At 45.0% G+C, this 18151-nt stretch overlaps 1 long non-coding RNA gene across 1 annotated transcript; it reads left to right on the top strand.

Moving 5' to 3' along the window:
* The first annotated feature begins 694 nt into the window (after positions 1 to 694).
* On the top strand, positions 695 to 2503 carry LOC135049992 (uncharacterized). Its single transcript, XR_010241531.1, has 3 exons — positions 695 to 776; positions 853 to 1065; positions 2228 to 2503. It is a non-coding gene; the product is annotated as an uncharacterized LOC135049992 (long non-coding RNA).
* The last annotated feature ends 15648 nt before the right edge of the window (positions 2504 to 18151 follow it).

The raw sequence follows: 18151 nt of genomic DNA, 5'->3' as shown, positions 1-18151 counted from the left end.
GCCATACCGGGGGTGGACACCCCTTACGTGCTATTTATCGGGATTGGGAGGAGCCTGTGCGGTCCCTTATTCCTTCCGAAGTGGTTGCTGCGACTCATGTCCGGGATTCGGACCGGCCAAGGCAGGATGGTGAGTTTGTTTTAAATTATTTTTTGATATTGCATTTGTACAAATTTTTATGCTGCTAATTGTTACTGTGTTTTTAAAATTAGAAACATTGTGTTGGTGATGTAGTGCAGGCCTGTGCAACCTGTAGCTGTAAAGGTGTTTCCAAACTACAAGTCCCATCATGCATTGCTTGAGTTTTGTTATTAGTGAATGGTACATCTGTTGCAGTGCATGCTGGTATGTGTAGTTCTAATACGTAATCAGAGATCTTGCTTGTCCCTAACTTTTTTAAAAGAACATTTATTAACTATTGTTTTGTTTTTGTTATTGATGTGTATTGTGTTGTTGTTTTTTTATGTTGTTTGTGTCAATTTGTTGTTTAAATTTATCAGCAAAATATTGTGCAGAATTAACCTTTGGATATGGATTATTTAGTGCAACACCATCTTATTTGAAGAATACACACCCAATTAATGAATCCAGAATAGCTTAAACAAAAAATAGTTTACTTAACATTAGGTTCCAGATGTTTACATCACAATAAGGAAGTTCAGATAACAAGGAGTATTTAAAGTATGGTAATAATGTTTTTTCAAATGTATCAACAGTACGCCAGAGAAGCACCACAGACAGGCCACAGCCAACTGATGAAGATGGTGGGAATGCAGGTAAGAATTCACTGTATTCACATATTCGGCAAACACATAGAAGCAAAAAAATAATAATGTTTTTCTTTTCACATAGGTTCTTCTTCTGCAAGCCGCCCTCCTCTAAGGCGGCCATCACAGGGCTCTGTGAGTTTGCCTAGGAGGCCCAGTAAGACACGTCGTGTGGAGTCTGAGTCTGCGGCTCCATCTTCACCACCCAGGCGGCGCATCTCCGCAGTGTTGCCCCAGCCACCTCTGGAAATTTTGGCAAGTCCTCAAAGTGATGAGCCACGATCACCTCAGCTGTCTGGTTAGTAAAAAATTGTAAAAAAAAATTAATAAAAGTTTGACACAGTGTGGACTATGAATGAACATGGCTAAGTCATATTAATTTTACTAAGCACTGATATGTGCAAGGTGTTATATGCTGAAAAAGTTTATTATTAATTTTTATAAATGTAAAAACGAATCTGTTTGCCTTGTGCCTTTATCACCTTGCACATATCATTGTCTGTTCAAATCCTTAGGTCTTCTCATGGTTAATTCAGCTGCACCACTGTTTGTGTATTGTCAAGACAATTATATTTTGGCACATTATTAGTCATGGCCATAATGTCAATTACCAAGCACATGTGTTTTTTGGCCAAAATTACAGCACCCATTTTCAGATGTCATGTTGGCCATAGCATCCATTTTGTTTTTGTAATAACATTAAAAAAAAAACCCATTTAAAAACACATTGTTTAATACAAATGTTTAACATGGCCCACATCACCATTTATAAACATAGTCCAACTTAACACATTTGCATGTTTTGTGAAAATTACATAAATAAAATATAGTTTTCGTTTTTATGATTAAGAAAAAAATGACTGGCTTTACAAATTAATGAGTTTGTTAGAAACCACATTTACTGCCTTGTTTGTGTTTATCTAAAGGAAGGGCCATACACAATTTTAACATGCATTAATGTAAAATGGGGACATATCTTCGTGTTTCACATATCATTATGGCTTAGAGTCTATGAACAAAACACATTTTTAAAATATTGTGTTGTGTAAATTAGAAGGCACACACAGGCGTGCACAGAAACTGAATTGCGGGTTTCGCACAGGACTTCCACCCCCCCCTCCACGGCATTATAGTGTTCTCACACCTCCCCTGTCCTGGATGTAGACTGCTTACCTGGTCCGCTCCTCTGGGCCGTCCAGGTGAGCAGTCTATATCCAGGACAGGGGAGGTGGGAGAACACTATAATGCTGTGGAGGGGGGGAAGTTTGGTGCGGAACCCGCCAGTCAGTGTCTGCGCACGCCTGTGAAGGCACATATGTGTTTCTTAAGGCAATATTCCAAGTTTTTTGGACAACACAAAATCTGTAACATTTTCATGAGTATTATTAAGTATGCCATGTTTAGGACAAGCAAAGAAATATATTTGTAAATAAACAGTGGCTGTTGTGACCCCCATACAGAACCAACCATCATGGGCGAGGACGACCAGCAGGAACCTGACCAACAGGCTACCTTTACACTGCACCTGCAGCCCGTTGATCCTACCCAGCCAACCCAGCAGCAGGATATGCCCCAAGCCTCCGTAAGCCCCCAATTGATCCCAACTCCACCCCAGCAACAAATGTCCGCAGACTTTTGGAGCAGTTGGGCCACACAACAGGTCCAAAACACTGCCTACCTGAACACACACACACAACACCTTGCCAGTCTGCCGCATCATCTTCCTCGCATTAGTAGGAACTCAGGCAGACTGATTGTTCAGGTAGGCAGAATAGCTACTTCAATGGAGCAAATCAGGGCGGACAACATGCAAATGCTTGCAAATTTAACTCGAGTAATCGATGAGCAACAGCGGCAGCAACAAGCCCTAATACAAGTCATACAGCACAACCAAGTAGTGACTGAAACTTTGTCCAGAATTGTTGCCAGCCACACTGCCACAAATAATCAGCTGAATGCCAGTATTCACAACCTTAGCCAAAGCATTACTGTGCTGGCAGCACAACAAGTCAGCTCCAGCTCCGGAACGACTACCCCTAGCCAGACCCCAGTTACCTCCCCTGTTCGATGCTCAAGCAGAACACGGGCCAGCGACCCTGGACAAACCTCTGCACCAAGCACACATACCAAAAAAAAATTAGTAAGACATGAAATTTGTGTAACACAATAAATGTTTTGCTATTGTATTCCCCAAAAAATCCTGTGTCCGTGTCAATCATTGTAAAACACGCTATGTGTGTATGGTTTAATGGGGTAATGATTGTCAATGTTTTGATATTTTTAAAAAAAATAAACGTACACACCAGTATAAAGAACAAACACTAACGAACAAAAAAAACATTCACCCCCTACAATACATGTAATAAAAGTGGTTAGGCAAGGTGATTTAAAACAAAATAATACTTACGGGTAAAATATCGCAGAATAACTTCTTGCCTTACCTGCCTCCCTACATCTGTACTCACACTGTCACCAGATGTTTCTAACTCCTCTGCTTGCTGACTGTTTTCTTCATCATCATGTGGCAGATGTTGTTGCAAACAGATTATGGAGAAAACAGCAGCAGAACACAATCCTAGTCACCTTAGAGGGACTATACAACAAAAGCCCAGCAGATTTATCCAGACACCGAAACCTAGATTTCAGCACCCCAAAACATCTTTCTATTACGTTCCGCGTAGACTTATGTGCATGATTGTAACTGTGTTCAGCAGGAGAATCAGGTTGGGACAACGGAGTAAGTAGCCAAGAGTAGCAGCCATAACCACCATCACCTGAAAAACAGATAAAGGCAACATTAGTACATGTGTATGATGAATAATTACCCTAAAAAAAAAGGAGTTTGAAGTTAACACACATATACACAACACACTTGGAACATACCCAGCAGCCAGCCATCAGGCATTTGTCCATCCTCAAATTTATCGAAGAGAGATGACTGACTGAGGATGAAGGAGTCATGGCAGCCGCCAGGGTAACCTGCAACCACACTCATAATTTTTAGATTTGCATCACAAACCACCTGGACATTAGTGGATTTGGCCATATGTCGATTAGTATAAATATATTGGCGGCCCCCAGGTGGTCTCAGCTCAAGGTGTGTGCAATCTATGGCCCCCAGCACATTGGGCATGCCAGCAAGCTCATAGAAAGCTACCCTGACTGCATGCCACTGCGACTCCTGGGTAGGGAAGCAGATAGAGGCATTTATATGGGTTTCCAAGACATCCAAAACCTGAGTGGACATTAATAAATATAAGGTGAGTGTCATGATCTGTATTCAATACAATACTGTGTTCTAAGACCTAACAGAAGCAACACTTAGACATAGACGTGTATGTATATTTCAACTCACCTGATTCAAATATTTGGAAAAGGTGGGCTGGGAGATACCAATGACGTCGCCTGTCACAGCCTGGAAGCTCCCAGTAGTCATAAAGTGCAACACAGCCAGGAGTTTGTGCAGGCCTGAGACAGAGCGAGAGCGTGCTGTCTCAGGGTCTAGTCCCAGTTTGACAAGGTCATACAGACGGAAAATGTTGTTTCGATTTAGCCTAAACATCTGTATGACCCTATCATCAGACAATGCGTTTAAGTTTAAACGTCCCCTAAAAAAACGAGGCTGGCGCAGCCTCCGCGGCACCTGTTCAACCTGCTGACCATGTTCACTTACCTGGCCCTGATTTATTGAAGAGTCATGGAGCACTCTCAGGTATCCCCCAGCAACCAAAAAATCTGAAGCACACACAACAGCCGCCATTTCAGAGTGAGAGATATTCAAAATGTGCCTGGGAGCCTTTTATAGGGCCAAACATTCAGGTGTGACTAATGAATAATTGAATACACATGTAAACACGCTTATCAAAAGCAGGTCTACTTTTTTTTAGGACTTTTGTACGAATTGTATTTTTTCACGACCGCAAATGCATTATCACGGCAGACATTACAAATACGAATGGTTAGTAAATGACCGTGATTCATACCTAAACAGCCGCGTTTTGACCGATGGTGTATTCATTCGTATTTTTACACATGAACTTCCAAAAAAATACGAATGGCCTCATCACTGCCGTGATTTGAGTTTAGTAATTTCCAGAGATTACACTTTGATGAAAAAACGGCATCTCGGTCAAAATCGGGAGCTTAGTAAATATACCCCTTATGTCTGAGCTATCGTGTGTGTCAGAAAGTGCAATATATAAATAAATAAATAAATGAGACTTGCGCCTACATCTGAAGAGTGCTAAGGACAAATTCCACTCCTCCTTAGCACAGAAGATGCTTAGTTAATGCTCTTCCTAAAAGTATGCAATGCCAGGGGTAGGGGAGGGCACTGTACGTGCTCAATCTACCCCATCCTAGCACTTAAAGACTCAGACATATCCTTATTTTAAATATTTCAAATGAAGTGCCCCTTTAGTAGTTCTTGATTGCTGATATGTGTGATCACCAGATAATAAACCCCTGCAATACCGAAATAATTGTGAAGTATTTGGCTTAAATAATAAGAACCTAACAGACACTCTCATTTGGAAGAGGGTTTCCATTTATTTCAAACAATATGACCCAATAGTAGTTAGCATCCAGACAATAATACTCTACACTACAGAAACAATAGAGGGGAGGGTTCTTAAACATCTCAATCTCCCCATCCTGGTGCCTACTATTCTCTTTCAATTAAGGTGTGCCTAGTGTTTTCATATCTGCCGCGGTCTCTCCATTTCCAACAGCAGCCGAGGCCCACACAAACACTATGGAGGTTATTCAGAGTTGTTAGCAAACCAAAAAAAGTACAATAATGGGCAAAACCACGTTGCACTGCACAGGGGCAGATCTAGATGTTTCTTATAGGGGGGCGGTTTAAAAATCAATCCTGACTCCTCCCCTCCCTATTTATATTGTCTCCTGACTTCCCACGTTTTATATATATATATATATATATATATAGTATCTAGTTAAAGAGCCAAAGTGGCATAGCATTCCAGGCATACAAAAAGGTACACTTAAGTTACAATGGTATAATAACGGCACACTTTTCATAGGTATCCATACTGCAAGCATATTTGCTTGGTACCCACTGCGATGTCCACGGCTCGGCTCCTTCTTCTGACGTCAACTTCTGTACTCTCTGCTGTCCTCGCACAAGGAGATATTACAGAGTGCAGGAGCAGGATCTAGCCCAGGAACATTATAGCGGGCACCGGTAATTGGACTTGTAGAAGGGATGCTTGAGAATAGTGCAGTGGTGCAAGAACGCAGGTATGCTCGGGTACGGAGTACCCTTCAGAATTTGGCAGCAGGTACGCAGTACCACCCACTGCACATTTTGCACCCATGACTGACACTACCACAATTCTAATTAGCTGCTGAGCAACAAGACCATGGTGTTTGGCAGGATGACGGCGCCTCCCACTTTGTCAGGGCTACAGGGAGCGCAACGGTGATGTCATGAGATCACATTACACTTCCTCTCCGGACGGCCGTGGCCTGGGGACTGGGCTGGTACCTCTTCCCGCAGTGTCCAGCTGTTTCCATTCACTCAGTTGAAGTGATGCATCAGCACTGAGTGGCTTTTGTTCTTCACAGGCTGGGTTCCTGGCCATGTCCTGGCTTCACTGTGTGGGGTAATTAATTTTTAATATGATGTGGACATTACTATATATGTCTATTATGATTGGGCATTACTATATATTTCTATTTTAATGTGGACACTACTATATATGTCTATTGTAATGTGGGACACTACTATATATGCCTATTATTATGGGGCATTACTATGTATTTTTTATTAAACTGGGGGCATTACAATATATTTCTATTATACAAGGGTTATTAATATCAGTGGCGTAAGTTCATACTAAGTGCCCGTAGGTGATATAAATGGTGGTGCCCCCCCCCCCCTCCCCACAGCGCCGGTGACCCCCATATGCCACTGACAGCGGCGTATCTAGAGAGGAGGGGTCCCATGTGCAGTCTCCGTGTGTGGGCCCTCTCCTCTCCCATAGCCGGAAGTCGCGACAGACAATTTTTCAGAGACCTGCATATGCGCTGTAGACTCTGGCACTGTGGCAGAGTCTCTAGTGATAAGTGCGCTATCAGTGGCGCTGCCGGCTATGGGAGAGGAAGGGGCCACCAGAAAGGTAAGTATAGAAGAAATGGGTGCAGAGGGTGCGGTACAGGGCGGTAACACACAGGGGTGGGGGGTAGATGGGTACAGGACTAACAGGTCACTCACCACGCTATGTGCAATCCCAGCCTTGCAAAGGGTGAGCTGCATGGTGTCATTGAGGGAGGCTCATGGATCCAGGTGCAGGTTGAAGAGTAGGCCATCAGCAGGAGGATCCACGCTGGACATGGAGCTCACCAAATGCTGTCCCATGGTGCCGCCTGGCCGGTAGTGTGAGGAGGAGTTGAGGACACGGGAGGCCGACCCCTGCTTCACTGCAGGTGCTGGGGGAGGGAGGGCGCTCAGGAAGAGGGCGGTAGCTTAGCGATCTGTCCTGCCGGCGGCCGCCTGAAAGAAGCGCCATGTTTATACGGCACTTGCCAGCCAGCCGAAGCTCGCTCGGCACCTGCGCTGTCGCCAGCACTCCCTCCCGCTGCAGAGCTGTCCTGCCGGCTGCTGCCCGATCTCAGCTGAAATGGACAGCTGAAATCATTGCAGAGCCGCCGGCAGGTACCCTTGCCCCAAGAACTACCGTCACTCTAAGCAGAGTCGGACCTTAGGCAGTGCAAATACCTAATTTGCCTATGCCCGACTCTGCTGTGACAGCGGCGACGGGATCCCGGAACGCTGCTGCAGCGGCAGGTGCACTACATGGTCAGCGCTGGTTACACACACAGTGATTGTAGATGGATTCACCTATGGATTCATCTATAACCTCAGTGCCTGCTCGTCTGTGTGCTCCTGATGGCTAACGTCCGGCTGCAAATGTCTCCATTGCCTCCTGGAGTTACGCCACTGATTAATATATATTCTAGCCTTGCCTCCAGAATGCAAAGAAAAGTGAATGTGCTGTGTGGCCACAACCCTGATGTAATGTAGCCACTCCCCCTGGTGTCTAGTGGCTACGCCCCAAATGACACATGACCATGCCTCTTTTTTCGGGACACTCAGTAACACTAAGAACATATTTCTACTTGCTCCACTGGAATAGTGTGATGGCTGGGCAATGTATGGGCTGCCGGCTGCAGACCCCTTCATCGCAGACCCCTTCATTGTGAAGTGTAGACTTTGGGCTACACTGTGCAAAACTTACCAGGAAAGGGTTCTTCCCCAGCAATGGTTGCTACACATGCGTGGTCAACAGACTGTGCATGCGCAGTAATGCACACATACCTCCCAACATTTAACATCCATAGAGAGGGACATCTGAGCGCGCCCACCCAAAAAGGGGACGTCTGCGATCACGAGCCATGCCCCGTTTTCGTCACTAAGGAGGCATGCCCAGCACTCAGTGAGTTGCGAGCATGCCCCCTCTCCCTCTGTCTCCACTGAATAGATGCTGTGTGCATGCGCACAGCGTCTGTTCTCCGCAGAGCAGCAGTGACAGGAGCCTCCCAACTGCCCCCCCCCCCCCCCCACTGCAGGACACTGCGACCCGCGGGTGGGACAGCGGGGCAGGACAGTTCCATAAAAATGGGACTGTACAGCGAACATCAGGACAGTTGGGAGGTATGATGCACAGGAGTACCGAAAGAGGAGGAAGTGACCGCTGGTTGATGCCCTTGTCCCTGCGTGTGAGTTTTGATACATTCAGACAGTATTTAGGGGTCTATGTAATAAGCCTTGGAGAGAGATAAAGTGGAGATAGATAAAGTACCAGCCACTGCCATGTTACATGCTGTCTTTGAAAAATGACAGTTAGCAACTAAACCCTAAATATATTAAGCTTTAACAAGAGATAAAGTGGAGATGGATAAAGAGTGAGAAATGACCAGCTAACCAGCACCTAACTGTCATTTTTCAAACACAGCCTTTGACATGGCAGTTAGGAAGCTGATTGGCTGGTCATTTATCACTTTTTATCCATCTCTTGTTAAAGCTTAATACATGTGGGCCTGGGTTAGTTGGTACCTTATCTTCATCCACTTTATCTCTCTCCAAGGGGTCTATTCATGAAGCAGTGAAAAGTGTAGAGAATGGAGGCAGTGGAGAAGTTGCCCATGGCAATCAAATAGCATTGAAGTAGAATTTATAATTTGCATACTATAAAATTATACAGAGCAATTGATTGGTTGTCATGGGCAACTTCTCCACTGGGTCACTTCTCCACTCTTTTCACTGCTTCATGAATAGACCTCCAAGGCTTAGTACATAGACCCCTTCATTTTTTATTGCTGTGAATAGTGGTGATAAGATATTAAAATGATCGGGTCTACAATCTGATGATTGATAAACATGCCCTTTAGTGACAGAGGCCACAAAATCAGTAAACTATATTACTTGCACTGTTCCAAACTTTGTTTAACCTATATAGAGGCGGAGTGATACAGTGTGTGTAAGCTGTTGGTGAGAGGAGGGGTGGGGTAATATAGTGATCAGTGTGTGAGCTGTTGGTGAGGAGAGGAGGGGAGTTATACAGTGATCTGTGTGTGAGTTGTTGATGAGGAGGGGGGCTGAGTGATACAGTGATCTGTGTGTGAGCTGTTAGTGAGGGGAGGAGTGATACAGTGATCTGTGTGTGTGCTGTTAGGGAGGGGAGGAGTGATACAGTGATCTGTGTGTTAGCTGTTAGTGAGGGGAGGAGTGATACAGTGATCTGTGTGTGAGCTGTTAGTAAGGGGAGGGGAGGAGTGATACAGTGATCTGTGTGTGAGCTATTAGTGAGGGGAGGAGTGATATAGTGATCTGTGTGTGAGCTGTTAGTGAGGAGGGGGGTGGAGTGATACAGTGATATGTGTGTGAGCAATTAGTGAGGGGAGGAGTGATATAGTGATCTGTGTGTGAGCTGTTAGTGAGGAGGGGGGTGGAGTGATACAGTGATATGTGTGTGAGCTGTTAGTGAGGGGAGGAGAGGAGTGATACAGTGATCTGTGTGTGAGCAGTTAGTAAGGGGAGGGGAGGAGTGATACAGTGATCTGTGTGTGAGCTATTAGTGTGGGGAGGGGAGGAGTGATATAGTGATCTGTGTGTGAGCTGTTAGTGAGGTGAGGGGAGGAGTGATACAGTGATCTGTGTGTGAGCTGTTAGTGAGGAGGGCGGTGGAGTGATACAGTGATATGTGTGTGAGCTGTTAGTGAGGGGAGGAGAGGAGTGATACAGTGATCTGTGTGTGAGCAGTTACTGAAGGGAGGGGAGGAGAGATACAGTGATCTGTGTGTGAGCTACTAGTGTGGGGAGGGGAGGAGTGATATAGTGATCTGTGTGTGAGCTGTTAGTAAGGGGAGGGGAGGAGTGATACAGTGATATGTGTGTGAGCTATTAGTGAGGGGAGGGGAGGAGTGATACAGTGATCTGTGTGTGAGCTGTTGGTGAGGAGGGAGGCGGAGTGATACAGTTATCTGTGTGTGAGCTGTTAGTGAGGAGGGTGTGGAGTAATACAGTGATCTGTGTGGGAGCTGTTGGTGAGGAGGGGGGCGGAGTGCTACAGTTATATGTGTGTGAGCTGTTGGTGAGGAGGGGGGCAAAGTGATACAGTTATCTGTGTGTGAGCTGTTGGTGAGGAGGGAGGCGGAGTGATACAGTTATCTGTGTGTGAGCTGTTAGTGAGGAGGGTGTGGATTGATACAGCGATCTGTGTGGGAGCTGTTGGTGAGGAGGGGGCGGACTGATACAGTTATCAGTGTATGAGCTGTTGGTGAGGAGGGGGGCGAAGTGATACAGTTATCTGTCCGTGAGCTGTTGGTGAGGAGGGGGGCGAAGTGATACAGTTATCTGTGCGTGAGCTGTTGGTGAGGAGGGGGCGGACTGATACAGTTATCTGTTTGTGAGCTGTTAGTGAGGAGGGTGTGGAGTGATGCAGTTATCTGTTTGTGAGCTGTTAGTGAGGAGGGTGTGGAGTGATACAGCGATCTGTGTGGGAGCAGTTGGTGAGGAGGGGGTGGACTGATACAGTTATCAGTGTGTGAGCTGTTGGTGAGGAGGGGGGCGAAGTGATACAGTTATCTGTGTGTGAGCTGTTGGTGAGGAGGGGGGCGAAGTGATACAGTTATCTGTGTGTGACCTGTTGGTGAGGAGGGGGGCGAAGTGATACAGTTATCAGTGTGTGAGCTGTTGGTGAGGAGGGGGGCGAAGTGATACAGTTATCTGTGTGTGAGCTGTTGGTGAGGAGGGGTGTCCTTATTCTGACTTCCAGCCCTACAAAAGTATAATTTTCCCCATATTTTCCCATATTGCCTTCTCTCTCACCAAGCAAACCTACTCTAAGTCCCCAAAATCCACCAATGCCGTAATAAAATTGCAACCTTCAACACTCATCAATTCTTTATCTGTCTCCTTGACTCGGGGGGTGATTCAGAGCTGATCGTAGATGTGCTAACATGAGCACATCTACTATCACAATCTCTGACATGTGGGGGAAAAACCAGCACAGGGTTGTCTGCCCCGCATGCCAAGTCTTACCCCCGCCTGCAGAGGTACAAATGCTTTTGCACCTGGCGAGTAGCTCCCTGTCTGCACAGCCTAGCTGCGGTGGCAGACGGCTAGCCACCATGTTTTGGGTCGCAGCGGCTGAATGTGAGGTCACACAGCCGCCGCGGCCCGCCCCAGCAACGGTCCGGACTCGCCTGTGCTGTCACGCCCTCTCCCGCCCAGCGACCGCCTCTGGCTGTCAATCAGGCAGAGACAATTGCACTAGTGCATCTCATTGTGGGTGCACGCGCAGTGCAGCCGCTGCATGTGCGCACAACACATAAGGCTTCATGCTGTGATCGCTGCCGTTGCAGCGATCGGGTCTGAATTAGACCCCCTGTTCCCCCACACTCCTACACTCCCCTCCCTCAATACTTGTACTCACCTGTACAACCTCTCGCTCCTCACTGCTACTTTCGCTTTAATCTTCATGCGCACATCTCTACTATGCACTTGAGATCATATATTAACCCTATATCTCTCTGCAGCTCTTTTTCATATTTCTCTCCTTTTTGATGCTTTTAAACTACTTGAGTGGCATGTAAACATCTCCTCGTCCACTTTCTCTCCACTCACTCTATTTTGATACATCTACAATCAGGCTTATGCCCTCAACACTAGGGGTATATTTACTAAAGTGCGAGTTTAAAGAAGTGGAGATGTTGCCCACAGAAACCAATCAGATACTAGTTATTTATCTATCTAAAAGATAATAGCTAGAATCTGATTGGTTGTTATGGCCAATTTTTTCAGTTATATAAACCTACACTTTAGTAAATATACCCCCAAGACTGCCCTCACTAAAGACAATCTACTGATCCAGAAAATAATCCCATGTTTCATCCAATTTTTCTCTGTAGGATAAGCAAATTATTGCTTAATATCATTACTGTCACTGTAGGTACTAGAAATTAATGGCCATATAATAGTGTAAAATAATAATACAGTTTGTTTTATCTGTGTTTGAGCTTACAAAGGCCATCCTGTTTTAAATGGAATTCCAGACGACTTTTATGTTTATTAATTCATACACAAGAGTAGAGTGGCGCAGTGGTTAGCATTGTTGCCAAACAGTGCTGGAGTCATAGGATTGATTACAATCATGCCCTGTCTGTGTGGAGTTTGTATTTTCTCATCTTGTTTGTATGTATGCATATCTTCTCAATTTCCACAGACAAGCTAGTGGCTTCTGACTAAAATGACCTTATTTTGTGTATGGTGGTGTGGTGGTGTGTGTGTGTGTGTGTGTGTGTGTGTGTGTGTGTGTGTGTGTGTGTGTGTGTGTGTGTGTACAAATGGAGTACAAATGGAGTGGAGAGACTCATGTGAATGATTAAATATTCTCTGTAAGGCACTGTGTAATATGTAAGTATTAAAAATAACTATTAGAAAATAATAATATACTCAAATCATTCTTGTGAAAGTCGAAAAATATCCTGATGCATATGCCTTGTACTAACCCCTCATGCACATGCCCGCTGCGCGTGCACACGCTCTGCCGTGCGTGCACAAATCCGCAATTTGCGTAAGATCGCTCCGGCGATCACGCGCGTGGTATGTGCATTTACGGTAGAGTTTGCAAGCGTCTAGCGTGCGACTCGATCGTAGCATATTTAACCCATATAGTGTGTTTTGTAGTAAATATTCCCCTAGACAATGTCAGCAAGTATGTTTAGTTTAAACAGTTCCTGGACAGAGAGATTCCTCTTTGAATGATAGGAAGGGTCAGATAAAGGTTGAAAGGTGGTGTCTAGTATCCAGCTGTAGGATATTTTAAGAGTAACATTTCGGTGTTGATTAGGAAAGGATCGCTCGCTCCTGCGTATAGTTATGTACTAAAGTAGTTTATGAACATTAACTGTATTTGCTGTAAATTACACATGCGGCGGGAATCCTGAGGATACTTCTCACCAGAGCAGTTGGTATTAGTATATAGCTTCATGTTTAAAGGTAATAATTGACATTATCAATTGAGGGCTCGTCCGGTCCTCCTCATATCCGCAGCATAGCAGGACAAGGCAGACTTTTATCTATCAGCAAAGGGCGGGAAGGTAGTATCCCTGTTAGCCGTTTGGTGGTCGGGGATACAGTAGTGCTGATTAGATAAGCGTCTGCTCCGCTTGGTTTGTAGGGATGCTGGTGGGATCCGGATCCGAAAGGTAAGAACGTAAAGCTATTGTCTTTTAAATCTGTTAAATTTCTGTTTGGTTTCAACTGCGCACGCAACACACGCAACACACGCACGCATTTGTATTTTATCTGTGTATTTTCGCATATCTACCTTTCTGTTTGCCATTAGCATTGATCACGTGCTGGGTAATTTGTTGCTATTTCGTGAAAAGTAAAAAGTAATATTTAAGTGAGTAATTGTAAAGCACACACGCAGCCTGACCCAGTTATAAAGGTTTATACAGGAGATACTGTGTGGTGCTTGGTAAGCGATTATAGTTACATATCGTTTGCATTTATAGAAGCGTGTTATTTGTGTTACTGCGGACATATCCGGCCTTTGTATACGTGTCTCGGACCACGTGCGAGATTGCGTATGCAACGCAGAGGCCTACACACGTGGCGTATATTACGCAACGTGCGTACAGATACGCCCACTGAATACAAATCACATGATAACATTGTTTTAGTTTAAGTGATACGGAAGCCACGCGATAATAGCACAAATTTATTCAGTTTCCAAAATTTTAGTTTAAAAGATCCTTCTCTTATTGCATCACCTCTGGGATTAGCCTGTTTCACCTGAATTAAAGTAATTTTCTGTACAGAAAAATCAAAGTGTATATGAGTGAGCAGGAGTGAGTGTGAAAAATAAAGTTTTTTTGTGAACCCATAATTCGGGATCCCGTCGGAGACCACATCAGGTGAGTGGACACTTGGTGGCGTGGGAGTGGCTTTCTCACGTTAACATTGTATAAGGTATAAAGGAGCAAGGTAGCAATCAGCAGACCAGAAGGTCGGTGAAGTCAGAAATCGTTAAAGGCACCTAGCGAAGTTCTGAAAACCCTGACTTGAGAAAAGTCAGAGGTAGTGAGCGCAGCCCCGGGGGTTTGCGTAGTATCCATATAGGCCCGTTTTGAGAATACGCTCCGGCTGAGGTTTCGCAGCCTAAACAACCGATTTCGCTGGTCGTAAGGCGGATAAGTAATAGTTACTTATACGCAGTGCAACTGTACCGCACGCTACTGTGTACATTAGTTAGTTCACCTTGATACCCACTAAATTTGCTGCGGGATCATAGACGCTAATTGTACAGGTAAACGTGATTTGTTTAGGTTTTTTTATTTTAAGGGAGTTTCGCTGTTCACTCAGGAAATCTCCAACAACTGATATTTACTGGGAGGGGTAGCATACTCCCACACGCTCTCAGTAAATAGAGGTTATAAAAGATCCTGAGGTTGGGTACTACCGGCACTGGAAACAGGATACGGACACAGGGCTGGTGTATAGGTCAATAGGGGCGTGAGTGGGTGAAAGCGCTCAGAGAACTTTCACCGTCGCCTTACCACTGAGTAAGTTGGTTTTTGTAAGGGTTCGCTGAGAAGGCAATACCTGCAAAGAATGGGGGCCAGTTGCTCAAGTAGGGGACGATCAACAAGGGTTCACGTTGATCTTTGTCGGCCCAAAGGGTCGGCGAGGTACATAATGTGTGAGAAATATGGATCACACGCAGAGGTCTTGTGCAATGAGTGGGAACGTATGACTGTGAACGATGGGGAACAGTTCCCTAGGGTAGGCAGTTTTAATCCTGAGGTTTTGCAAAATTTAAGGAGAAGGATATGTCTGATTAAATCCGGAAAGCAACGGATTAGACATTATGATTATTTACAGTTATGGCAACAGGAAGGTGAGATACAAAGGGGATTAGCTCAAGCAGCTGGTTCCAACCTTATCAGAAAACTGATAGCCACAGCACCACCACCACCATACAAAACAGGAGAGAAAATGGCTACAGAGAATGGCATACTGGTATATGATAAAAGTGCACTTAATAAATGTATTAATGATAAGAGTAAAGTAGATAAGTTTATTGATGCTAATGCTAACCCGTGCAAGTTGTATCCCATCCTAAACTTCTCTCAGGACTGCGACCAGGAAGATGAGCCCACAACGATATCAGCACTCTCTTTAGCAGCCACCATACAAGAGACTACAGTGGGCACGGCCCAACCAGTAAGAGGAGTAGCAAAGGCCCCTAGTGGAGGGATAGGTGAGGTCGTGTCCACGGGTAAGTACGGAACTGTACATTATGCAGAAACAATTACACCTCACATTGTAGAAGAAACACAGAGTGATGTAATTGAACTTAATCCTGTCAGGGTGATCGCAGTCCCAAATAGAAAGACTGATGCTCAGGGAGTCACTCCCATCAGGAACATTGTGATGCACTGCCCCTGGTCCCGGACAGAATTAAGGACAATTATGCCTGAATTTCCTGATCCCAGGAAAGATCTAGCCGCATGCCAAAGGTTCATTAAAGAACTAGGTAACGCCGCCGAACCCACTAACAAAGATTGGCGGACAGTACTGCGTGCATGCTTGCCCTCTACCATTGACCCTTTGAAATTCATTACTGATTGTAAGTTAGATGAAGAGAAACCTCTCACTGATGCTTACAATCAGGAAAATGTTAAACAGATCAACCTGCAGTTAGGAGTATATTTCCCAACTGTTGTCAAGTGGAACAAAATTTTCTCCATTAGACAAAAAGAAGGGGAAACTGCTTCTGACTATTTCCATAGGGCATTAGAGGAAATGGCTAGGTACACTGGAGTTGTAGACATTGAAGAAAATGTGCACCATAGAGAGGTAGCGGTGTCCGTATTAATGGACGGTTTAAAGGAAGTGTTGAGAACTAGGACACAAACCACTCAACCTAACTGGAGAGGTATGTCGGTGGCTGCTTTGAGAGAGACCACTGTGGGGCATGATCGGAACATCATTAGACACAGGGAGTCACAGGGCGATAAGCTGATGGCAGTAAGTATACAGGCCCTTACAACAAAGCCACCTCATCCTAAGCCCCAGACCCCTGACGGTAAGTTGTATGTGGTAAAATGTTATAACTGTCAGAAGGAAGGACATTATGCACGGAGTTGCAGATTTAGAGACCCACATAAAGTATATCAACCCCCTAGACAACAACATGACACACGAAATTGGGATCAGGGACCGCAGAGGAGGAGTTATGAGCCACATGCAGGGGAAACAAAAAGGTACCCACCAAAGAGAGACTGGCAGGTCTCTGAAAATTCTCTGTTACCCCCCTCACATATTGTAGCTGCCAACGCGCTGCGGGAGGGCCACAACTTACAATAGGGGTCAGTCCACACCTCTAGTCTGCAGCCAGTGAAATTAATTGCGAGCCTTGGAAGTGAACCCGAGGTCACAATTGATGTAGCTGGTAGATCACTACCTTTCCTTGTAGATACAGGGGCGGCCAAGTCAGTGTTAAATTCAACAGTGGGTATGAAAACCACTGGTAAAACAATTCCAGCCATGGGAGTAACAGGAGTAGTACAACACTACCCTTTGAGTAAACCAGCAGAGATTACGATAGGGCCTTTACAGACCAAGCACTCCTTTCTGCTAGCTGCATCCGACTAATCTACTTGGGAGAGATTTACTGTGCAAGATGGGGTGCGTCATATATTGTACTCCTGGAGGTGTGTTCTTAGATATACCCGAGAATCACGCTCAGGAAGTGCAGGATATGCTAGACTCCCCTCAAAGGTTAATGTCACACACTGCGGTTACAGACAGGTGTCCATCCAAGGTAGAGGAAATGATCTCCCAGATACCGTAGTCACTTTGGACCAAGGATGGACAAGACACTGGATTGATGGCAAATGTAGCTCCTGTAGTAGTTCAAGTAAAAGATGGTAGGATAGCTCCAAAAATCCCACAGTATCCTCTGAAGCCAGAGGTGGAGTTAGGAGTTTACCCAGTAATAGAGCGCTTGCTACAACAGGGCATTCTGGCTAGGACGTCCAGCACTGCCAATAGTCCCATCTTCCCTGTGAAAAAGAGTGGGGGGAGGGGTTACAGGCTAGTGCAGGATTTAAGGGGGATCAACAAAATAGTTGAAAGCCAATTCCCCGTAGTGCCAAATCCAGCTGTCATCCTTATGCAAATCCCTCCCACTGCGAAATTTTTCACTGTGATTGACCTCTGCTCCGCTTTCTTTGCGGTTCCTCTGCACCCTGATAGCCAATATTTGTTTGCATTTACATACAGAGGAGTATAGTACACCTGGACTCGTTTACCACAAGGTTTCATTGACAGCCCAAGTATTTTCTCACAGGCTTTTCATGATTGTTTACAATCCTTTCAACCTGAGAGCGGATCAGTATTAATACAGTATGTAGATGTCTTACTGCTGTGCTCTGATTCACTCGAATCGTCCTTGAGAGACACGAAACAACTTTTGTTTCATCTTTCTGATACGGGACACAAGGTTTCAAAGGATAACTTGCAGTTATGCCAGACCAAGGTAAAATATTTGGGACATTGCTTGACACAAGGGGGTAAATTTACTAAGAATCGTATTTTCCCGTTTGAGGTCAAAGTTCAATCACGAATGACATCGACAGTGTAAATATGCAACTTTTTGAATTGATTACGACTAATTTACTAAGCTGCCGTATTCTGCATTTTCGGGTTTTCCGATGTCGATGTCATTCGTTTTTTTTGGCAGTGTTTTACGTGAGTGACTTGTAAAACACTGCCGACTTTAATACAATGAATCTCGGCCGGATCTGAGAGATCCGTGCTGGGCTTCATTGTGCACCTTGTAAAAAAA

This window comes from Pseudophryne corroboree, chromosome 1 (genome assembly GCF_028390025.1).
Source record: "Pseudophryne corroboree isolate aPseCor3 chromosome 1, aPseCor3.hap2, whole genome shotgun sequence".
Lineage (NCBI taxonomy): Eukaryota > Metazoa > Chordata > Amphibia > Anura > Myobatrachidae > Pseudophryne > Pseudophryne corroboree.
The sequence above is the reverse complement of the archived record's forward strand: the minus strand, read 5'-3'. Positions and strand labels throughout refer to the sequence as shown.